General features: G+C 39.5%; 1 protein-coding gene across 3 annotated transcripts in view; it reads left to right on the plus strand.

Annotated features, from left to right (window-relative positions):
• Positions 1 to 9,346, plus strand: part of Inpp4b (inositol polyphosphate-4-phosphatase type II B) — a 748,293-nt gene that overhangs the window by 533,795 nt on the left and 205,152 nt on the right. The gene's annotated exons all lie outside the window — the stretch shown is intronic.

A 9,346-nucleotide genomic window follows, 5' to 3' on the forward strand; every position in this document is an offset into this window, starting at 1 on the left:
GGATCCCTTCAGCTCCTTGGGTACTTTCTCCAGCTCCTCCATTGGGGTCCCTGTGATCCATTCACTGCTGACTGTGAGCATCCACTTCTGTGTTTTCCAGGCCCCGGCATAGTCTCACAAGACACAGCTATATCTGGGTCCTTTCAGCAAAATCTTGCTAGTGTATGCAATGGTGTCAAGAGTTTGGAAGCTGATTATGGGGTGGATCCCTGGATACAGCAGTCTCTAGTTGGTCCATCCTTTCATCACAGCTCCAAACTTTGTCTCTGTAACCACACATGAAACTCAAGAAGAATGAAGACTGAAGTGTGGACACAAGGCCACACTTCTTAATAGTGCCACTCTCTATGGGCCAAGCATTCAAACATCTGTGAGGGCCATTCCTATTCAAACCACCACAGACAGATGTTTTACAGAGTCACAGTGTTCAGTGTTCCTGTTAAGTTACATAACAAAAGCACCTCCTGTGCCCCTCTGCCTTTCAAGAGTAGACAGGTTTTTGTGGTGTTGAAAGATTCTTGCACTATTAAATTAAGTGCACTATTGTCTTTTAAATTACATTAAGAGCACAGTCAAAGCCTATGCTCCCAGAACTGGTGTCAAAGCCTCGGCTTGCCAAACAGAAAAGGATTTGCACCTAGCACTTTAGCCTCTTTGCATGTCAATGACCAAATCCCCCTCACCCTCAAGCAAACTTAGGCTCCTGTTTTCTTTAGTGTGTGTGCATGCAGTTTATCCTTGTTTGTGCATGTGTGCTTGCCTGTTCACACATGTTTTCAGGTCAGAGTTAGGCTATACATATCTTCCTTTGTTTCTCTCCACCTCACTTTTTAGAAAAAAGGTTTGACACTGAACCTACAGCCTGTTTCATCTACACCAGCTGCTATCAGGCACCTGGAACTGGCAGGCCTGTCTTGCTCCTGCCAGCTTTTCCCCAGGAGTAGGGTTATCTGTACATTCAACCACTCTCAGTGCTTTACAGGGGAGTCAAGAATTCAAATCCAAGCCCACAAGCCTGCACAGTGAGCATTTTCCCCATTGCGACATGTCCCCGAACCTGAATTCTTTTTGACTCTTAAAGGTTTGAATTGACTGCAGCCCAGTTTTGCTTTTGAAAATTTCCCATCTTTTTTTCAAAACATTCCATAAGCATGTTCATTTGATGTAATTCATGTGGAGCCAAATACAAACCCTTAGTCTTTTGTAACTATGTTTCAGAAATTCTCATTTGCATTCAAATAATTTTAAAATTTTGTTGAGAGGACAATTCTCTCTATATTATTATCACATATACACATACATCTCTTTCTAAGGAGTACTTCATTGGCTGAATGTTTCTATTAGGATATTAAATCATACTGGCTAATGACCCTGTTATGAGTTTCTGTCTGTCAACAAATGTTAGTTTTAGTATAGCACCTGCCTTGCATACATCCCTATTTCTTGAGTAATGAAATTAGCTCTTTTTCTTTAAAGACTACCATTGTGTTGTAAATTAAAACACTGCCTGCCCTTCTTAATCTGAGAGGGTTAAGTATTGTATCATACAGTGGTAATTCCTAGGAGTGTAAATTGAATATATACAGATATAAGGGATGTCCCTTGTCATTAATGAATACATAGAGGCTATCTTTCTATTTACAGAATTTATTAGTTCTTGATTCAGAGATAAACCACACCTTTCTTCAAAGTAGGCTCAATATATCTACTTCTTACTTCACAAAATAGAATTAAACCATTTTCTCTTCTTGGCAGCTCATGTAGATCACCAGCTACAACAGATGGACTTTTGCTGTCGTTTCATTTTAAAATATATTTCATACATTAACAAATATGGGACCCTTAAATATTGCAAATTTAATTTCATATTGTTTAATAATAATTCTTTCTGTGGACATAATAACAATCTTCCATCCTGTAGTACTGACCCAACCATTTATTAGTAAAGCAAAGCAAAATTTAATTTTTAAATATAATTTTCTTTCCTAGTGAATACACAGCTTTGAGATTTCAAGTGAACCAGATAAAACAGTCAGTTCTTACATATGGTTTTTATTTAAAGGTGATCCCAAACCAGAGGAGGAGAGAAGAAGAGAGGAGATGGGGAAAAAGGGGGAGGGGAGAGGAGAGGAGGGGACGAGAGGAGAGAGAGAGAGAGAGAGAGAGAGAGAGAGAGAGAGAGAGAGAGAGAGAGGGCTTCATTATTTCAGCTTCCTTGGAAATGAACTCCAAGCTTCAAAAACAGAGTGACTTGGAATCGGAATCTTGATATACATAGTTCCACTCAATGATACTCTCTGAAAACACACAAGGCACCCAAGACTAGCTTTCTTATGATAAGGATTGCCATTAGTCAGTAATGGAACACAGGGAAATAGAAGGTGCCTAGAGCAGCAAGATGCTTAGGAGTCCAGAAAATAAGTAGAGAGCACTTTAATCAGCAATGCATTCCTTACTCTCAAATGTGTAAGGCACTCCAGATCCATAATACAATAGGAAATTGATAATACCTTGACCCATATTCTTTCTAGATCTTGTGCTTCAGATATCAGATAATTGCATTTAAGTTTTGAGTAATATAATTTCTTTGAAAATCACTAAAAAGTGTGTGTGTGTTTCAATATAATTGCATTCCACGGTTCTCCAACTATTTTCAATTAGTGTGTGCTAATATATTTATGTTGTTAATCAGATTCATGAAAAGGGTGGATTTGATATGATCAGTGGTACCATTTTGTGAATACCTTTAAATGCTTCAACTCTGTGCTCTTGTTTATCTCCTCTCTTGTCTGTATCAGATAAAGTTAGATAATCAAGGAAGGAAGATGGTGTTGTCTGAGCAGAAGAACTTTGTGTAAAGATATGCAGAACACTCTCAGCCTTAGTTAATCTTCCCACCATTCTGAAGCTGTGTGCGTTAATAAGCAAGGCCTTTGGTTTTGACTTGGTTTTCTTGCCTTCCCATCTCAGACCACACAATGGTTAGTGCTGTTTCTCCTCACCTCCTGAGGAAAGTGATGCTGGGAACATGTGAGTTGTATTTTTGTAGAATGTACCTTGAGCACTGGAACACATACAGGGAGGAAACCAACAACCAGCCCACTCCTCCCTAGCCTGCAGTGGTGGGTCCTATCCCATGCTATCATGCAGCAGATTATAAGATTCCTGGTATTGTGACCAATTTCATGAAGCAATAAATTATAAAGAGAAAGGTAACTTTGACTCATAGGTTTGGAGTTTGTAGTCCAAGGTCAAGTAGCGTCATTTCTACCGGGTCTCTTACTTGATTGACCTCATGGTGGGAACACATTATGGAGCAAATGGCTTACAATGAGTCAAGAAGGAGCAGGAGAAGGGAAAGAGACAAGAATCTAGAGTTTTCTATTTCCTCTGGAGCCAGTGTCTCCAGTCTTCAATGACTAAAGGATCTTCAATGAGGTCTCATTTCTTAAATTTACTATTGTCTCCTATTAGTACTAACTGAGGGTCACTCATTTTACACAAGGACCATTAGAAGACATTTATGACACCTAAACAAACAGTACAGTTGTATAGTATCAACCATGGGGCACATGTAGCACAAATTAAACCTTTGGAAGGAAGAAGTGGTAGACTCTGAGGAAGACTTCATAAAAAAGTTAATTCAGTTGATTTTATAGAAATGCTAACTGAAGATAGTAGGAAAGGGGTGGGCCTATCATTTGAGACAGATAAATGCTTTGAACAGAGGCATACTAGTAAGTAACTTTTTCTCTACCTAAAATGTGAACTACCTTTGAGTTTTTCCAGTTGCATCCTGCCTTGATCTTCATAGAATGGACAGAGCTGAAATATACCCCTTCTCTGACCACACTAGGTCTAAATCCAAATTCTGTAGACTGCATTCACCAAGTGTTATCATCCTTGGAGTTATTTATTTGTTTACTTTTTTCAATAGTGTCTGTTATAGTTTTCTATTGTTCTTGGCCTTGAATCAACAATTGGAAGACTAAGAGTCCTTGATGAGAGAAGCAGTGCCGTCTAACTCAGCCTAGAACCAATGATGGCAACACAATTTAGATGCCCTAGTGTATATAGAGAAACGTCTCTAAGGATTTCTTGAGAATTAAGTTTGATCATTAACTTTAAGAAATACATTCATATGCATGTATCTGTGCGAGGATATATGTACTTGGTGCAGGTGACTGCAAAGAATAGAAACATTGGATTCCCCGGAATTGCAGTTATTCGAAGCTGTGAGCTGTGCAGTATGGGTAATTACTCTTAATTTCTGATCCATCTCCAGTTCTATGAACTTATTCTTTGAAGAATTTATATCACACACATTGTCTTTTGTTAAATTAATATTAATATGTTGTTTTGTTTTTCATTTATTTTCTTCTCCCTGATGGCAGTTTCCCATCCTTCAACTCCTCCAAGTCCCTCCTGATCCTCCTCCCCTCTGTTCCCCTCTTCTCCATTTCCCTTCAGAAAAGAGCAGGCCTCCCAGGGATATCAACTGAACATGATACAAGAAATTACAATAAGACTAGGCACCTACACTCATATCAAGGCTTGACATAGCAGTTCAGTAAGGGGAAAAGTGTCCTAAAAGCAGGCAAAAGAATAAGAGATAGCCCCCACTCACACTGTAGAGTTCCATGAGAACACCAAACTACACAACCAAAATGTATGAGCAGAGGACCTAGCTCAGACCCATACAGGCTCCATGACTGTTGCTTCAGTCTCTGTGATCCCCAATGCACCCTGCTAAGTTGATATAGTGGGCCATGTTCTTGTGGTACCCTCCACAAAAAGGTGTCTCTCTGATTCTCTCTTCCTGTTTCTCAGCTCTCATTTTTTTCTGACTTTTTCTTCTTGTCAGTGTTTCTGTTATTCTGTTTCAATTGTTCAGTTCTTGTACAATCTAATAAGATCTGAGTTAAATTTCAGATACATATAAATCTAAGATAATTTTGAGTACCACTTGATATCTAACTGAATTACATAATAATATAGGACACCATTTACAGAGGAGTCAGGATCTGTGAATCAATTGAAAAAACAAAGCCATTAAATAACTGTATAATTGAGAGTACAGAATGAATGGATTCCTATAAAGTTTCCACAGAATACTAATATATTCATTTTGGAAGACCCAAGACCAGTGAATTCAGGTTCTATTTAGGTAAATCATCTTATCCTGCTCTTGAAACACAGGAGGGATGTCAAGATGAGCACAGATGTGCTTCCCCTGGAGAAAAATATGAAGAGAACATGATGAAATAATAGTGCTTTCTGACAATCCTGTGACCCTGGGTCACATTTTACAGTCCAGCTATCCCATCCAGAACCCCTCATCCTTCTTCATTTCCAGGAAGAGATATGAGGAAAGCATCTCTTATGATTCTGGTTTGTCTTTTTGCCCCAGGTTGTTGAAACAGTGGATTTTTACATGTTATTTGTCTTGGTTTTGTTGAACATTTCCTTGGCATCTTTACTTTGAATTACTCAAAACTGTCAAAGCTTGGCTTTCATAATTGATGAATCCCAGGAAAAGCAGGTGGCATGCCACCTTTTAGCACATTCCTGTTACAGAGTCTGGGAGAAATGACACAGACATTTATTTGAATAGAGATGCTAAAATGACAGAAATCTTCAATTTACTCTCTGCTCTTGTGTTTGTCTGAAGCTGGACCTCAAGGGAGTAATATATCAGTTGAGATCTGGACCTGTTTAGAATGGCACTCATTAAGTTATCAAAATACATGGCTCAATGCAAAACAGCTCAAGAGCATTTCTCCTTGTGGAATCCGTCATATGGTGTTTTTAACCTTTGCTTTGGAAAAAGCATAATAAACATGGAAATGAGAATACATATAAGGTGGTCTTAAAAATGACTCATGTAGGACTGGAAAGGCACCTCAGCAGTTTAGCGCACTTACTGCTCTTGCAGAGGAACTGAATTTGGTTCTCAGCACCCACATCAGGCATCTCACAACTGCTCATAGCTACAGTTCCAGGCATCTGAGCACAATCAGGCACATATACATATCCACATAAACATAGCAATATCTTTTAAGTAATTATTCCCAGTGGTAGATTTGCTACCCACTCCAATGGTTTGTGTTTCCAAATGAAAGACATGCACACACACACACACACACACACACACACACACACACCACACAGTCTTTAATTTTAATATACCTTAAGCTCAATAGCAGGGCCTAACCACCACGTGGTTAATCCAGAGTTATTACTTACTAAATTCTCTCTTCTATCTTGGCTGCTCTGGACCCAGAGGGCTGCCCAACTGGTCCACACTCGGGCTGCATTCTCCCAACTCCTTCACATGGTGACCATCAGCACTCTTCTCAGTCATGGCAACTCTCCTCTCCTCCACACTCATGGCATAGTGTATCTCCCTCTGCCTTCTCCTCTCTTCCAGTTCCAAGTCTGGGAAATTCCAAAAAACCCTGCCACCATCTGTCCTTCCCAGCTATTGGCTGTAGGCATTTTTATTTACCAGTCAGAACCAACTGGGGGGTAGGTTCAGATACATGTATGAGAAGTTTTTGGTACCCAAATTATCATTAGAATACAAGCAGCATCAGGCCACACCCACTACAGAAATGTGTCTCCTATTAGGTGTTGTGTAAGTGTTACAGCTCTGAGGGGAAAAGCTTTCACAATGGAAGTGCCACAGCTCTGCTCCAGGACTCAGGTGCTCAGGCAGGGAGAGGTTTCCCCAAAGTGTTACAGCTCTGATAGAAAAGGTTTCATGGCAGTCTGGAACCAAGGAAATTTTCTCAAAATCACACCAAATAACAAGTCTTACAAAAGAGATTTGTTGGAAGGGAAAATCCCTGGAGGATGGTTACCTCTGCTTGAGCAAGAAGCAGCAGAGAGATGAGCAGAACGCAGGGTTGGAATAGTGTTTCTTGCGGTGGGAGGTGGAGCAGAGCTTTCCAGGGTGGAGATTTTCAGGGTGGGCACTGGTGGGGTTTCAAGTCCAGAGCTGGGAGTGAGCCCAGTACTGAAGGTATTGATGGAATTTTAACTCCAGAGCTTGTCTTTTTTTTTTTTAACTCTATAAAGCAGGGTCTGGGTGGAGTCATTAAGGCAGTTCGAGTGTTCTGTGGGTGGACCCTGGTGGTTGGAGGTCCTCAGGATAGGGCCCTAGCCACTCACATGTCTTGAAGAGCTTACATGTCACACACTATTATTAAGGGTGTAAGCCTGTGGAAATTCAGAGTTCAGGGTCATAGTCATGCTTTCATTTACACATCTAGTACTTGTAGGATGGATGGAGAAAGAGTTGGTAAACACACTCAGCCTTTGGGTCCACTGTGAGTGCCTGATGCAACTATCACCTTCCTTCATTTCCTATGAGGATGTGAAAACTCATCATCAACACAGCAAACAACTGAGTTCAGTTCATCTTATCTTATGTTTTGTTTTGATTGCACAGAGTGTTATAGTGGTTAAAAATCAGGTCATATCTATTTACCTATCTGTCTGTCTGTCTGTCTGTCTATCTATCTATCTTCTCTATTAATTTGTTTATTCACTTTATATCCCCATCAACGTCCCCCTTCCCGCTCCCCCTCACACAATCCGTCTTCCATCCCCCTCCCTTTCTCCTCTGAGAGGGTGGAGACCCCCTGAATATCCACCCACCCTGGAACATCAAGCTTCTACAGGGCTAGGCTCAAACGCATGATCCATTGAATGGTATTCTAAGATATATAGGAGGCATCCTTGTCTAAGATGTAATATCATCAAGAAAAGCTGTTGAATTAAGTTGAATTGCAAAGAGGACCTTGTCATGTGGTAGGTAGTTGGCTTCCTGCCCAGTGACAAAACACCTGAGCAATTGAACTGGGGGCTTTTTTTTGGCATGGTCAATTGACTTCAATATTATTGGGCCTATGGCAAGACAGATTATAGTGAGGAGTGTATTGTGGTGCGAAGCGGCTCAACTCCTTGTAGCTAGAAAGCAGAGAAACAAGAGGTGTGACTGAGAGTTTTCAGGAGGAACCATCAGTGATTTTGCCATCTTTCCACAGGCCACCTGCTGGAAACCTAATCTTTAAGAGAGACTTTGAGAGACATTCCAGATGTAACACATAACGTGTCACATCAGTGTTCTGAGATTGGCAAAAGTGTCCTTTGATTTTGCTTTGGGAAACTGGAGTCTCAAATTTCAGCACCCAACTATAAAAGTTAGATAGGATACATTCATGGAGTGGTTTTCTTTCATGAGTGACTTGTCAGAATTGTGTGTGTGTGTGTATTTGTATGAGACATTCTTGGAGTGATTTTCTTTTATGAGTGACTTGCCAGAACTGTGTGTATGTATGTGTGTGTGTGTTTATGTGCGTGTGTTTGTGCATGAGTGTGTGTGCATGCATAATTTGTTCTTGTTACAAGGTTCCTCCAACACTATCAGCAGCTCTGTTGATCTATTGACTCTATGGATAATGTGTGCATAATGGTCAGAGGAGACTTTCTCAACTGCTCAGTAATCAAAATGTCCTTGGTTTTTGCTTAAATTTTTTTCAACATAGGTTTATATTTAGAAAACATGGAGAACATTGAAATGAATAAAACTCAACCAAAAAGTTCAAAAGATGAAGGATTTGTTTGGGGCTCAATAGAGACAGCGGAGAGCTTTGTTTCATGTTTTCTGACAGAACTCACAATCTAAACTTTATGAAAAAAATAATTACTGATCTTTAAAGGGCAAGAAATATCCAAGGAGTCTTTGTGATTGTGAGACAGCTTTCGAATTCCACAAAGGGAAGTTTGAAGCACATGAGTGGTTATATAATAACTAAGTGATTAACATTTTCATACATTACTAGGAAATCTTGTAGACATTTCAGATGTTGAGGTTTTGTTTTACAACAACAAATAAAGATACATCACATTTCTAAACTCTGTATGTTTATAAGAATTTATAAGATCTTGCCAGGTACAGTTAAAGCCGAGTGGCCTTTTATTGAATTCAGTACATGTTTCTTTTTTCTTTTCTAAGTCTTAGAGATAGGATAATAGAAGTGTTAGAATGTTTTTTAACCCTGAAACATTTTTACTTCAGTAATGGGTGAGACTGAGTAGTTTCTGGCTATACATTCTCACATTCTTTCAGATGAAAAATGTAGTAAATTATGAGTATTTGTGATGTAGTCAAATTGATAAAACTTAAAATAATCATGAAAATATCCAAATGATAAACTCTTTGAGGATGCATTTCTTTTTTTTTTCAATTTTTAATATTTTTATTACATATTTTCCTCAATTACATTTCCAATGCTATCCCAAAAGTCCCCCATAGCGCCCCCCACTTCCCTACCCACCC

Source organism: Mus caroli, chromosome 8 (assembly GCF_900094665.2).
Source record: "Mus caroli chromosome 8, CAROLI_EIJ_v1.1, whole genome shotgun sequence".
Taxonomy (NCBI): Eukaryota; Metazoa; Chordata; class Mammalia; order Rodentia; family Muridae; genus Mus; species Mus caroli.